Source organism: Carcharodon carcharias, chromosome 7 (genome assembly GCF_017639515.1).
Source record: "Carcharodon carcharias isolate sCarCar2 chromosome 7, sCarCar2.pri, whole genome shotgun sequence".
Classification (NCBI taxonomy): domain Eukaryota; kingdom Metazoa; phylum Chordata; class Chondrichthyes; order Lamniformes; family Lamnidae; genus Carcharodon; species Carcharodon carcharias.
In genome coordinates, this window is record NC_054473.1 from 22,077,677 (window position 1) to 22,093,314 (window position 15,638).

The 15,638-nt window shown below is 40.2% G+C and overlaps 1 protein-coding gene and 1 long non-coding RNA gene across 18 annotated transcripts in view; one reads left to right on the plus strand and one right to left on the minus strand.

Annotated features, from left to right (window-relative positions):
* Positions 1–11,233, minus strand: part of setd5 (SET domain containing 5) — a 175,017-nt gene extending 163,784 nt beyond the window's left edge. For 11 of the 17 annotated variants that reach the window (XM_041191283.1, XM_041191282.1, XM_041191270.1 and 8 more), the window contains exon 1: positions 9,096–9,232. The gene's annotated coding sequence lies outside the window, so the exon portion shown is untranslated. Of the gene's footprint in view, positions 1–9,095; positions 9,233–10,810 lie in introns of those variants that run through there. The other 6 variants (XM_041191279.1, XM_041191275.1, XM_041191276.1 and 3 more) reach the window with 1 other exon arrangement.
* Positions 4,000–5,776, plus strand: LOC121279840. The gene is made up of 2 exons (XR_005943510.1): positions 4,000–4,167; positions 5,103–5,776. It is a non-coding gene; the product is annotated as an uncharacterized LOC121279840 (long non-coding RNA).
* Positions 11,234–15,638: the final 4,405 nt, after the last annotated feature.

Genomic DNA, 15,638 nt, shown 5'->3' on the forward strand with positions numbered 1-15,638 from the left:
AATTAAACTATAGAGCTTGAAGCATCTTAGCCCATTCAATGTAGTGACACATTTCCTCAAAGCTACATCGATGCCCAAATAACATACATCACCTGGAATGTTATGAGTGCAAGGGCCCGCACAATTTTCTGAAATATATAAAAGTAAGGAAACTTACCATTAGCCAATGCCCTTTTAAATTCTGAAATTGACTCTGAATCCAATAATTCCAAAACATATTAACTTCTAATGCAATATGGGTGCCACAGCATAACTGCTGAATATTAATCCATCAAGGGGAAAGCTATCACAACAGCTATCTCATGCTCATGGAAAGGGAACAAAAAACCAGCTTCTAACAGATGATCCTTCTCCCATTTCTAGCTTCTAATCTGTCAAAATATTTCTATTTTTAAAATTCTATGATCCGTGCACAATTGAAATTCCCCCTCTCATTCCTTTTAAGCTTCAATAGGGCCATAGGTTCTCATTCCTTTGCTGAGTGATATTTTGCAATCAAGACATATCTCAATATTACCTTAAATTCATTCTTTCCCGGACCCTCAAAACAACAAACTTTCTCGTCTTGGTCTGTCCTTCCTTACAACTATGAAGTACAGGTTTTTGAAACCCAAGCTGAATGTTGCAAAACAAGACACAATTTTCTTTTCCTATCATACCTTTTTTTCAACTTTGCCAATATATTATCACAGAATCATCAAATGCTTACAAGCACAGAAGGAGTCCATGCCAAATTCACCTAGTCCCACAGCTCTGCAAACTTTTTTATCTTCAGATAAATATCTAATTCTCTTTTGAAGGCCTCAAGTGAATTTGCCACCCTGCGTAAAAGTTTTTCTTCATGTTGCTTCTTTTGCCAATCACTTTTAATCTGGTTCTGAATCCTTCACCACTGGAAACAGTATCTCCCTATCTGCTCTGTCCAGACCCTTCATGATTTTGAACAACCTGTCCAACTTCTCTAATCTACGTAACTGAAATTCATCATCCCTGAACCATCTCGTAAATCCTCTCTGCACCCTCTCTAATGCCTTCACAAGCTTCTTAAAGTGTGATGCCCAGAACTGAACGCAATAGTTCAGCTGGAGGCAAACCAGTGTTGATACAGGTGTACCATATTGCAAGATTTTTGATTAAAAGCAAGTGATATTTGTGTGGACACAATTGTACAGTTTCTCCAGTTAAGGTTGCAATAATGGAACTTGTTGAAAGCACTGGAAGACAATTAGCAAGAGGGTAAAACACTTCCACACGGAAAGTAGAAAGATGGGGTACATGATGATGTAACACTGACATCAGACAGTCATGTGCTAGATTACTATAGGCAGCAGACAGGCAGCCCTAAGGGGAGATGCGCCTTCCTTGTGACCCACTGTGTAAATAGTGTAAATAAACTAGTATTTAAGTAAATACCCCAATACACTACATCTCTTCCTTGTTAGAATCCAAACTTACCACATTATACAACATGGTAGCAGCGGTGGCGGCACCAATTTAGTCCTTTGTTGGCGCCATATAGCAAATACCGATGGTCCAAGACAACCACAATCCCTGGTCAGCACGATATCTCATCAAGCATCTCTGCGACACCCTCGCTGAAGATGAGCAGCGATGGCAGCACTGTAAGGGGAGACATGGCCCCTACTCTATCCATTTCATGTCTCAAAGAGCCACAGAGAAATCGCTGCTGGAAGACGCGGCATAAAATTTTTCTGCAGTACCGAGCAGTCTCGGGTCTCTTCACCCATCCACAACCAATCCAGGTTGATTCTTTCCTTTCTTTTGTGGAGCCAGACGCGCATCAGATCATTGATACCCAGAGGCTCAACTACACCTTAGGTGATTGTAACAGGTTTGAAAACCTTCAACGCTTTTTTTATTCAGCCAAGTGACACTGCTGCAGGGCACAAATACTGTGACCATGTCTCCCGTGCCACAGATGAGGTTGCTTACTCACCCCCGACCATTCTGGGCCCGATGACTAGCCCTTATCGACAACAGTCCTCCACACATCATTGTCTCAATCAGCTCATCCCAAGTGAACTCAGTCCACCACCTAACTATACACCAAGGCACCGATAAAGTCCACTTGTCTTGCAGGCCCAAACTTGGTAACCCTGCCCTCACTGAAGCCTGTCAAAGCGGTACTAAAAGTGGGAAATTGGTCTGCCGCCACTTTGAAATGCCTGGGCCGTGGCGCGAAATGACAGCACAGATGGTAGGGTTGCCCAGCAGGGGGCTCTGAGTATTTCAAATGTGGCAGGACTGGACATTTCTAGCGCTTCTGCTCAATTAGAGTCTCGAACAAACAGGACAAATGGCGGCACCACAAGAAGATAACACCTATCCCACACTTCCTAGATGAGGCTCACCAACATCCCAGGACTTTTGGTCCGTCAATTTAGAGGCCAGAGGGTTCCAAATAAGCTTCAAACTTGACACAGACACAGGAGTATCTATACTGGCTGATCACCTTGCGTGGCTCTACACAATTCCTGTTCAGCCTTCTGGTAAAACTCCAGGGAGGAACAAACCTACACTTTAAGGGTCAGATTACAGCCACACTATGCCACAAGGGACAGATCACAGAGACCCTTTATATAACTTGCAATCAAAGCATTTCCCTAATTATCAGGAACGCGTGTATACAGATAGGCATCACACAGAGAGTAGATGAGATTCTTCCATCAGACACCAGGGTTAAATTCTGCCAGAAATTTCAGCCTCAAATCACCCCCACTAACCATAATAAAGTGAGATTGAAGGAATTGAACCTCAGCGAAAACATAAATGGTACAATGCCAGACAAAGCAAAAGATCTGCCACCTCTAACTCCACGCCAGCAAGTTTGGATCTGGGACAGAAAGGCGAAGGCCTCATTATATCATCTGCTCCAGATGCTGTCTGGTGCTGTCTGGAGAAACAAACAAGCCATCATTGCCTTCACATCCACCAGATCACAAGGTTTCAACTTCCACAACATGTGAAGCAAAGATCCTCAAAATACTCCAGAAGCTTCAAGAGGTGTTGACCCACCCCAGAACCCACTCCTAGACCTCAAATCCAGTGGAGCAGTTACCAGGACATGCTTAGGGAGAGTGCTGAAGGCTCCCCAGAGACACAACCTATAGCTGCAGGACTCTTGGGGGGGGGGGGGGGGGAGAGGCAGCAGAAATGAGGAGGCAGTAATGTAAATAGTTAAAGATATAGTTTCATATTGTTGCTGAAAATTCAATAGTATACTGAAGGGGGGGGAAAGAGTGTAGTATAAAGGGTTAACAGAATGAATATGCTAATCTGAGGTACATTAGGATGTAGCACTGACTCAGGCAGTAATGTGCTAGGTACTCTGGGCAGCAGACAGGCAATCTAGAGAGGAGATGTGCCTTCCCTGTGACCCACTATGTATATGTTGTAAATTGTGGATATAAACTAGTTTGTAGGCAAATACCCTGATACACCAACAGCTCTTACTTGTTAGAATCCAGGCACAATCTACAACAGGGGTTGAGAAAATGTATTTTTAAATACAGGGCGATTCGAGTTGGACTGCTCTTCCACATCATTGTAGTAATTTATAGAGCAGCTCAGAGGCCTGAAATCACCGTAACTGGCACTCCTTTTAGGGCTGCGGATGGTGTACAATGACAGAGGTGGAAAGCAACATATTTTTTAGGAACTAATTTTTAAAAATTTTCCTGCACTCTTTCAAGGTGCACTCACAATGTCATGTTTTAGTGGTTTCTACTTCCAGCAATGCTGAAGAGGTTTCGTAAACGGGGTGAATGACAACAAATCTCCACACTCGTAGATTCTGACGGGAAATGCTGTCACACCATATTGTATAAATGCGTTCTTCTGCAGTTCAAGGCATGCGAAGGGAATAAAAAAAAATCTAAGATGCCCCCACCCCCATCTCAGTTGGATTTCAGAAATATTGCTAATGGTAACAAAATTGACTGCTGTTTTGTGCGCATGTGTCGAAACGTCACCACGCAAACATCATGCTGTCAGTGTTAATGATTCTCTACCAAGTCAGCTCGTGTTTGGGAAGTGCAAGTATGCTTTGTCTCTCCAAACTGGAGCGATTTCCTTCGACTTCGATGGATAGCGTGTGAATGCTCCGTCAGACTAATTGCATCATGGTGAATTACGAGTGATAGCATGGTATACCTTTAATTAGTTGCTGGCAAATATTTTATACGCAATTAAATCTGGCCATCTAAAGTTATGTTTTAAAACAAAACAAAAAAAATCAAAAAATAAAAGTAATGCGTGAAAGGGGGAGGTGAAGGGCACTGTTGACTGCAACTCCTTTTTACATTGTTACGTGCTGCAAGAAAGCTTGCAAGAGAATCAGCAGCCTATGTTTGTGCAGTTTCATAATTGGTTTATTTTTGGCTACTTTACAGCTGGAAAAGGTTTGAGGGGCCCAGTGGGAGCGTGGATGATGCAATCTCTTGAAGCACATTAATCCACCTCCAGGCACTGGCTGTTTGAGCAATCGCACGCCCTGCATTCCTTTCCTTGGTTGCAATGTCACATTAGACTTGCAACCACAGTGGCAAATCTAAAGCATGAACAGCGCTACTCCCCCACCCCCCTCTTCCCCTGTATTTTTCTTAAGTGCATAAAAACCATATTGTTAGAACGGGTTTTATTTTTTGAACTATTCTGGGTACGTGCACACTTCCCTGCCAAAAATGGCGTCCCTAATTCATGGCTGCCCAGAGCTCCCCTTCTGTCCTTTGAATATCTCCCTACTCTTTAGCTAATACATTACAGGACTGGAGCCAGTGATATTCGAGGCACGCCGATTTAATTTAGTAAGGCCTTGGAAATGGAGGAGTTTCCCTCTGCCCTTCTGTGCGTGTCAGCTTCATTTCTCAAAGTGCCTCAATCACTTCTGGTAAGGTATTTCTATCAAATATATTGGACAAGCACGAATGGTGGGCGGTGGCGGGCAATCCGCCATAGGCGACACACACACCTCTGGCAACAACAAACCTTAAAATGACTCTTCCCAGCTGCAACAGGGCGGCCAGAGAGCGACTATTATAAAGATTGCGATTTTAAAAATTCTCTTTTACACTTTGCAACAGATGGGTCGCGAAACAAACATCTTTACAGATCTTCGGGTATGAAGTTCTCCAAAAAAGGAGAGGTTTGCTGATCTTATTTGAATACGTGGAGTATGCCTTCCAGTATTTCAACAACGATTTCCGGTGTTTCAGTCTCAGCCGAACCCATGTTTGAATAAGACAATGTTGAAAATTCTCTACCAGAATCCCCTTATCAGAAAATAAACTCTACATGATTTTTGTGTAAGGTGATTTCTCTTTACGTTTATAGAACGTACAAAATAAAATGTGTTCCACAAATCAAAAGGCAAGCTGTCCATCGCAATTCAGGGCAATTCGTATTGCAATCGCTCCACCTCCTGAAGAAAACGGGGCCAAAGAATTTCGTTCGCATATTTCACCATAAATCCTTATAGAGAATGAAAGAAATGCAACTTGAACCAATTACCTAACGTTCCAACAACCGCGGTCTGTCAGCACGCCATGACACAAAAGACTAAACTCATACGAAATATCTTCCAGCCCATTACAAAGTCATTTCTCAAACTACTGCCTTGAGTCAAAATTATTTCCCTAAAGAAACATCTCCATTAGTACCACCTTTATTAAATAAATTTACCAGCATTATCTTAAGTTTTTTCAGTCGTTTTTAAGCTTAACTCTACAATAAAAATATGTAAAGTTTTTTTATAAAATGCGACTCTTATTTACAATATAAAAGGTAATCTCACTGATCTTTTGTGATTTGAGATTAGGAAAATGGCTGCCTTGTGTTTAGGTTACATATTAGCTGTGGAGGTGCTGGCCCTGCCTCTTAGCAAACGCTGCTATAGCCTTTGAAACTGCGCCCATGTCTCTGGTTCCAGACTTCATCCATTAAATTAGCAGTCAATCGGAAATGCTCCACTCATAAGGAAAAACGATCCACAATGGTAATTATCCTTTTGCTGCAATTTCAGTTATTACAACATGTAAAAGCAATTAAGCGCCAGCTGTGGGGGACATCGCTGCAGTATAATTTCAGAAAATTCCATTTCCATTTGTGTTTATACCCCCTCCCCACTTCCTTCTTTACCGAACTCCATGCCGTGCAGACAAAAGGCTTCACAATTTCGAAGCTCAGAGCAACTACTGTCTGGATTTGCGCACATAATATTCGCACTTAGGAGAATGAAATCACCTGCAGCACGTAACTCAACTTCAATTACATTTCCAATAAAAATACAATTAATGAGGCTCAACGTAATATTGAGCTTCTTGACGAATACTAACAATACAAAACGAGCTTTACCTCAGGAGCCTTTTCCTCCTAAATCTACATATTTTAAGAATACCATACAACTTAATTAAGTAGGTATTGCAGAAAGCTACACAAAAGGTTCTTGGCAGTGTTCTTTACTAATGAAGGCCAGCTACAGGGCAGAGTAACCACCCATGCTGGAGCAGCCATTTTCACAAATGGCCTACTAGGATTTATTACAGTACAAGGATATTGTGTAATGAATATCCAGCTCACTCTTCAATATTTAGCCTCTAATGAAACCTTAACAGAACTTCTCAATCATAAAGGGCAAGATCCTACTACAATCAACTCACATACAATTCTGATTTTCAAATAATCTATAACATTTATCCATTTTCTTCATGGAAATATTATCACAAATTGCATAAGCTTCGTTAGCCAAGATCCGCGTAACCCAAGCTGGGGCAATCAAGCAGTCCAGCCCCAGGCTTGATATAGGCCGCAGCCGATAATAAATCATTGCCCTACAAAACCATATATATGTGGCAGCCTATCGTTTTAAAAGGATGATCCATTATAATCTCTTGCCCTATTTGCATAAAAATAAAATGCATTTCGTTCAAACTACAGCATCTACTATGCAATTTCCCTTTTATCCATCTGCGAATCGCATCCTCTAAAATGCATGAAGCCATTTCCAAAGGTCCAATGCGTCAATCTGCTTACTAACTAAAGTTCAAACAAAAATAGTAACGTTGAATTTGCATTGTACCATTTTACCGCATTGTTCTACATTGAAACGGTGAGAATGTATTTATCTTTGAGCTTTAATGTTCGAGATGCACCATTTATTGGCGTGCCCAAAATTGAAACAAAGTCTTCACTCAGACAAACACAGCTCGACCATCTGCCTGTTCATTAATATTCTTGGGAACTTCATGCAAGATCAAATTTCACTGAAGGCATTAGCCAGTTTCCTCCACGCAGCTATTTACTTGTGGAACTTTATTAAAATATATTACATTTGATTTCGTGTGTATATATAGACACGTCACACGTTCACTACAAGCGTTGACAACCCACAAAGGAAATGTGATTAGAAACACATTCAAAAATATTTCACCAATAGTGATTAATTACACATTAAAATCGATTTCCTAACACCATAAAACACTGCCTAAACTATGCAAATCTGCCAAAATATTTTAGTCCCGAGAGCAAATTCAACCCGTGACTGGAAGAAATGCATCGCAACCTTCACTACAGTGTATCAATGAAGTGGCATTCTACACAGGCGCTACTTCCCCTCCCCCACATCCTAAACTGCAACACAATCGAAGTAACTACAGGGATTGTCCCGTAGCCACAAAGCCATTCACTTCATTCTCTCTTTTACACTTTCTAATCATCCAAAATGTAACAAATCATTAACAATTAAAGAATCATTAGTTTACAAAATGTTAATCTATAGTTTTATAACACATAGAGGTTAGAGGATCTGAGTCATATCAGACCCAATCTATCTTCCAATTTCATTTTTTCACTTGAGTCAGGGTCAAAATGGCTAAAACTCCACTAATTACACATCATGTTGAAAAAATAGACCAAGAAGCGAATGAAACAGCAGGGTTTGTAGTGATTTTAAGCAAAACATAAAACATTTATCCAAATCATAAATGGGGGACAAAAATTAATAAATCTTAGTATATTATTCATGAGGGACTGAACGATCTGTACCGTTGCTAGTATCAAATAGGAATCTCCTTGCTAAATCTCGTAATCTTGCTCGGATTGAAAGCTTCTGCTTCACAACCAGATTTGAAAGGCTTCAAGAGTGCAACCCCCAGAACAGCTATTTTAAAACATCATTTAACTCCCAAAGCATGAATCATTTATGTATTTAAAATTTCCCCTTACTCTTCAATCAGCAAATAAAAATATTTTTTGATAACGCTAATATTTGGATCTATCGAAGAGCTGAGACCCATGAAGCAGGATTTAAAGATCAGTCCCCTCCCCCACTCCTCTTGTACAGGAATTCTCCGACTCGTCCTTATGAAAATTAATCACCAGTTTCAGAATAGTCATCTTAAAACTTCATAATATTGTTGTAAGACAGTTAAAGTGCACTAGAAGCCGGCAGATTTTATTCAATATACGGAGCATTTCTATTTCAGTATGCAGTACGTGGTTGCTCTACCCCTCCCCCTTTCTTATTAAAATACAATATGGGAGAATTCACCACTGACCTCTATAAAGCAAAATAAACGCAACAAAACCACTATTACCGCCTTTATCCAAAGAAACAGAAGACCAATCTAAGTGTTGCATCGACTGTTCCGCGCCAAATATTTGACTGAGGCCCCTGAAGTGCAATCCTAGCTTCCCAGACATATCGGGCCTTGCCCCAACTTCAAAGCCTCAGACTCAATTTCCGCTAACACCGAATTTAGCAAGCTTATTCCAGTACAGAACAGGATTCTCCCGAGCTAATAACTAGTTCTAACATAAGATCACAACACTAACCTGTTCTCTCTTTTTGAATTCTGTGATTAAACGCAGAGTCCTGATTATCGATTTTATGCATTCTCGATCGCTAATATGGATTAAATTACTTCAAATAAAGCACTACATTAGATATAGCTTTGGAAGTTAATACAAGAAACAAATATTATAGAATTAATCGAAATCTTTCATAGGTCTTGATGATATTTGTTCTAAAAATAAGCACGGTTCCACGTTAAACCTCTCATATTAATATACATTCTTACCTTTCGATTATTACTGAAACAGTTTCCAAAAAATTCGATATTAAAACCAAATAACTTTCAAATAACCATTCGAAGACCAACCTTAAAAAACCTTCAGACAAAACCAACACACAGTAAAGAGCAGACTACCAACCCTTCCCCCCACCCCTTCTCGCTCACACACACACACACACACCCACAGCACAAGTTACCTCTGTGCAGATTTAAGGGTAAATAACTGGGTCAGAGTTTAGGGTTATGGATTATCTGGATTATTTTACACGACAAGAAAATGAAGTTATTATGCAGTTCACTAAAGACAAGATCTGTGTTCAAAGCAATATTAGATACAAAGTTAGGGCTAGCAATCAGGCTTCTTGGTCTGGAGATCGTTCTTTTAAGACACAAGATTCTGGCTTTCTGGTGATGCGGTGAAGCGTTGAATTAACAGCAATTTATTGTGAAGCCTCATAGAAACATAGTTATAAAGGAAGGTATAGTGCTACCAACACATTATGAATTACATTTTATAATGCTACTATGATTCGCAATCGAAGTTTTTTTTAGTTTTAAAGGGTTAATCATTCTCAAACTTATATGGATAGGGAAAATAAAGGGTGTTTAACTAAAAAATATAACGGCTTAAGTTTTAGAAACTGGACGAATAAACAAAATATTCTGGTATTAAACATTAAAACATTTTAATTCCATTAAAACTCAGGCTATGGATTTGAGACTGGAGATCTCACCCGCCCAGTTAAAAAAACAAAGCACTTTCATTTTCTGCAAAACCAAAGATATTTTCATCTCTACATCTCCTTATCGTCCCCATATGACTTCATATATCCTATATTGAATCCTAGTGAAAACTAACTTTGAATTTATCGTGAAGCTCTACAAGACTAACTAAAGCAAACAACATCATCCACAACACGATTCGTCCCTGGACCATGTGGTACAGAGGCCATGTCCTCTTGTGCTAGATTTTTTTCAATAAAATTCTGTTTTGCTAGGTACCTTCAAACAAATAATCATCATCGATTTCTATAGATACCCAAACACAACAAAATCTAGGGCTGGAAATCTTCATAAATGCCACTTTCTTATTAGGGCATCATTACTTTTGCAAGCAGGAGAACAAAAACTGTGCCATAATCTGATTTGGTCATGAAAGAATACCAAAGTCCAAAAGATTCCATCTTATTTTCTAATTACTGTGATACAACATAACTTAGAAATATGTTTTCATGGTGCAATGTGTTGAAAAATGCTTAGTTAATTCTGTATATATATGCATCATAATACTTTGATAACACAGTGCTTAGGCTTTTTAGCATTATGGTAATTACGTTGAATGCAGATGATTTTTTGAGAGGGAGAGAAAAATAGCTGAGCACAACTCCAGGATTGGATAATGCCTCCCAGCTGCAGTGCTACCATGGGGCCCAACCTCTCTGGCTTTCCTTGTTATGTTATTCTAATGAAGAAAATGCCAGGGATGAATAAGTTTCTTGAAGTGGAAGAAGCCTACAGAAATCCCACATATTTGCCTACTTGCTTATCTCTTAAATGCAATTATCCAAAGGTTCAAATGGAAAAGGATGTTTGAAAATCGGTTTATAGTGATCCCAGGTTTTCCAGAGTGCGCAGTGTTCACCATGTAAACACCATCATCACCAACACTAATAAAACCATCGAAACTCCTTGGCAACCCGATTATAAACAGGGAAACTCACCGGTTTTTCTCTCAATAATCGTTTCTGAATAGAGCTGCCTTCTCCCCTCTTCTAGTGATCCTTTTTTCCTCTCTCTCTCTCTCTCTTGTGTGTTTATTTTTTTGTGTTGCTTATTTTTGCTCAAAAAAAACAAAAACTTAGGATTCATCAAACCAGGCCTAATACCGAGCCTCGGACTTTCCTGAGCACACCGACCGAGCCCTTCAGACTGACGTTGCAGGGGGTGGGGAAAAAAGGGGGTGTGCTGGGGAAAAGGGGGAGGGGAGGGAGTTTGAAGATTGTTGATATCGCTCACGATTTACCAAATAGGGTTTTTTAAAAAGCAAAAAAAAAAGTGGTCCGATGGGAAGACGGGCAGGATAAGGTTTTGTTGTTATTTTAGGGCTTTTCCCCTCAGGTAAACATTCGTTATAAGGGTGACAATTGATTCTGTTTGCAGCTGGGGCGACTCCTTCTCAGCACCACTTGCCCCAGTCTAAGTGCCTCCACCGCTGTCCCACCCCCCCCCCCACTTCGCTGGGAAATGGCGGGCCGCCCTGACAAAAGACACGGGGTCCACTAAGCCCGCGCGCAGGGGCTGGCCACGGTAGGCGGGGTTAGCAATCCCCACACATACACACACATTCTCGCCGCGCGCCCCCGCGCGAAAGGCAGCGGGTTGAAAGGCGGAGCTCTAAGGCACAGACGGGCCCGCCCTCCTCCATCGCCATTGGATAGTTTGAAATCAATCCTGGCCGACGTCACCAGCCTGGCACCACCCCTTCCGATTTCAAATGGCTGGCTGAGGTGTTAGTCAAGGGGGATGGCCTGTCAATCATGCCACGCCTTTCTTTTCTCTGAGGGAGGGGGTGCAGTTGTTTGATCAGTGGAATAGTGTGGAAGCTGAACAGGGAGAGAGAGACGGCAAGGGAGTGTGCGGGAAGTACATGGTTAACGACACGTCTGTCTGGTGGATTTTTCTGTACAAAAAAACCGAAACAAAACCTTTTGTCAGCCACTAACGGATTTTTGAGTGCTTTCCGTTTTACTTGTTGTGGATTATAAAACTCAAAACATTTTTTTTTAAATAAAATAAAAACCTGATCGATGTCGCTTTGATGTGGTAGCGCGGACCGCAGATATCATGGCGCTTGTTGGCTTTCTGTAATTCTTTTTGCGTGATACTGAGGTGGTGGTTTTTTATTTAAAAAAAAAAGGAATGCGTAATTGCGCTTTTAAAACAGGTTAGCGTCGAGAAATCGATTTATTAAACGCGGCGAAATGTTTTTTTTTAAAAACCCTCGGACAAAATGGCGCTGGCGGGGGCCCCACCTAAGGTGGAGCTTTCGAGGAGGCTTTTATCTGGTTTGTAGGTTTTCTCCGTGGTGGATTCTTTTGGTGCATAACCTTTATTTTTTTTTTAAAAAAACGGTCTAAAATGGGTGGGGACTTTTTTTTGCTGCTTTATTGGAGTTGGGTACGTAGTGGGGGTGGGGGGGGGGGGCGGAGAGAGGGAGTTGGAAGAGAGCGAGAAGGTTCCAGAATCGTCATGTCCGCTTGGGATGGTGGCGCTTCGTTCATTCACCGAGTGATCTAATTTCTGACCCCAACACCCAACCCAGGTTGCCGGCAACCTCCCCCAAAACAACCTTTTGCTCTTCAGTCAGTCAGTCAGTCTTCCGCTTCCGTGATTGATTTTTTTTTTTCGTTGCTTTTCTGAAAATCCATATGTCTTAAGCATGTGGCATGTAATATTTTCGCTCCCCTTGTATTCTTGGACCTACTGCATAATAGAGGACATTTGGATTAGAGTCAGCAGGTATCAAAGAATAAATTAGGAAGCGATAATCCACACGTATAAAGGAAAAAATTAGCAAAAGGTTACATGTAGACAGCCTCCAGAGAGGAATCTTCGATTCGACTGATGGGTTCGCTCCTTGTTTTATCTAAACCTTAGGATTTTTTATTGCTGGTTGTGTGTTTTCTGACAGGAATATATGACATTGGTTCCTGGTGTCTGTTAGTTGGTTGGCCCCACTCATGGCAAAGAGCAAAAATTTTCCAGGATTTAGGAACTGTGTCTCCCTTGTTTTTATGAAATTAGCATGTAAATGATATACTTGTGGAATCTCAGATTTGTTACTCTAGATTGAACGACAGGCTTTCAAATCTTGGAAGGTGCAGTCCAATAGCTGGAAACCGAGTTATTTTGGGAAAACTAGTTCCTTCAAGAAAAAGGTGGTTATAACCTTTGCATTCTGGGCTCAGAACAATCTTGGTTACTAGATTATTGCCAAACTACAAAAACAAAATACTAGATGCTGGAAATGCCTGGCAGGTCTGTGGAGATAGAAAGTTACTGTTTCAGGTCCATGACTTTTCATAACTCTTTTCCTACAGGAGAAATAATTATTCATCAGTACCTGGTAACTTACCTGGCTTCACCCTTGGCAGAGAAAGGAGTGCTGATGAAAGATTAGACCTGAAATATTGACTGTTTTTCTCTCTCCCAATGCTGTCAGTTCTGCTGTGTGCTTCTAGTATTATCTGCTTTTTGTCTAGACACCTTGAGCCCTTGTGAAAAAGTGGATCTTATGGTAGTCACACCACAAGGAAACAGGTTAACCTTTCATAATATTCCACAAAACTCACGTGCACTGCAAGCCTGATTAGAGCTATCAAGTTTCTGATTTCTAGTTGCAATTACATTGTCCAAACTGCAATTTATAATTTTATGGACTTCTTGAAGGAAAAGAGATTTTAATGGTTCAATCTTTTTAGATGAGCTGTAGGTTCAGTCCTTAGAAGAAATAGATCTTCATTGAAGAGGAGGGCATGTTTAAAGTCCTGTTTACTTCTCCAGAATGGCATAAAATTTAATTCAACCAATGTATTCTCTGGGCAGAAGCAGACTTGGAGGGGGAATTTGCTGTTGTAATCAAGTCACTTTCTGCTACAAATTGATGTTCCCAATGCATAGATGTGTAATTCTATTTACAATAATCATTAGCTGTCTTAAGTGAGTACTGGGAAGCTCAATAGATATTACTATTCTATATTGCAAAAAATAGGTACAGAAATTGGCATCAAAAAATGACCGAGGCATTATTTCACCACACATCTTGCAATTCATCTGACCCAGTAACTAATAGCAGAAATTCTCTTGGCAAAATATAACTTTGCTTCATTTGTAATACTGCAGTAATGTCTATCAAAGCTGCATCAGAATATTGAAAAATCAGAACAGCTGATCAAATCAGATACAAAAATATTTTCTTGAAATAAAATTGAGATTTTAACAAAATAAATTTACATGTTATTTTGCAAAACTGATTTACCCATTCCATCTACACCAGGTTCACACACAAAAACTTGTCCATAAGGCACTGAAGATGGATATCAGACATGGGTATTTGCTTTAAGCTTTTCAGTTAGCATTTACACCCTTATTATGGCATAGTTGTTCCTGATACATTAAATTTGGAATAGTTTGGGTATTGGAAGCTTGAAATCCTGGTTGATGGCTGATGCCCTAACCAATACCTTCAATACTAAGTCTGAGAATGGGAAAATCAAATTACCTTCTTACCACTCCCTGATGTTGCAATGTGTTTTGCAATTTCCTGAGTATATCATTTTTTTAAAATATAGCACTCAGTAATTTTGTAACAAGTGAATTAAGATAATGGATATAGGTTGGTGCATGCTACATGTAAAAAGCTGATTCCATACTTTGTTAACTATTCTATCCTCTTCTTTTTCTTCTAGGGGGTACAGTTTCTTGCAGTAGTGTTTCTCAAATGCTACATACTTGGAATTTCTCCAAGCACTGTTTTATCAATTCTTGAATTTCACTTAGAAATTGATTATGTACACTTAATGAAAAGTTGAAAGGCAGAAATACAATCACCTTCATTGAAATGTGTACAGCCAGATGAGAAACTGGTTTAATCCTCACCATTATAATCTGTAAAATTTAAATGCTAAGATTGTCTCATCTCCCTTCTTATAGGTGCATCATACTGCAAGAAATAGGAAGATATTCCCCTTGGGATTCTGGAAATGCAGGTTGCTGCCTGGACTTCTGTACGTCTATCAGATTTCACCGTCATGCCCACCCCACTCTCATCTGCAGAAAATAAAATAGTTCTCTGCTCAGCCTCTCAATATGATTGTAATTGTGGGAACAAGAGTCCAAGCATGCAATATGTGCTATAGCTGCAGCTCACTGTGCAACCAGTTTTGCCAGCTTCACATTGTCAAGTTTTGCATGACATTGAAGCACAATGGCTGGGAGTCTGAACTCCATAATACTGCCATGGCAACTGAGCTTTACAGCTGTGGGTGAGTAACAGAAGACTGCCCAAACATGAATAGACATGGCAGGCAGATCTTTCCACTGATATTGTTTCCATTAGAAACATTATTTGCTGTAAAAGTATTCATTACCCTTGATAATGTACAACAGCTAGGCAAGAGAAATCACCATGAATAAAATGTACATTACACCACAGCTATTGCATAAACACAAGTTTATGTAATTCCAGATGCATGACCAGTTTACACCAGCCAGCCCTAGGTTTAAATTCTTGCCAGTACATGTCTTCTAACAGCATTCAACAGGCACATATTGCAACAAAAATGAAAGCATTTGAGTACAGAGAATCAGCTTTTTATTCAGTAATCTGATTGCAACATGGACTGCCTTGGTAATCCAAACTTAATAAGGTAGAAAGGATACTTTACCACAAGCTCTCTCCTCACTTGCATTTTCTTCTCAGATGATGCCACACAATTTTCTAACCAAGAGGTAAGAGGATTTGGCCACCACTAACACTACTAGCAACGT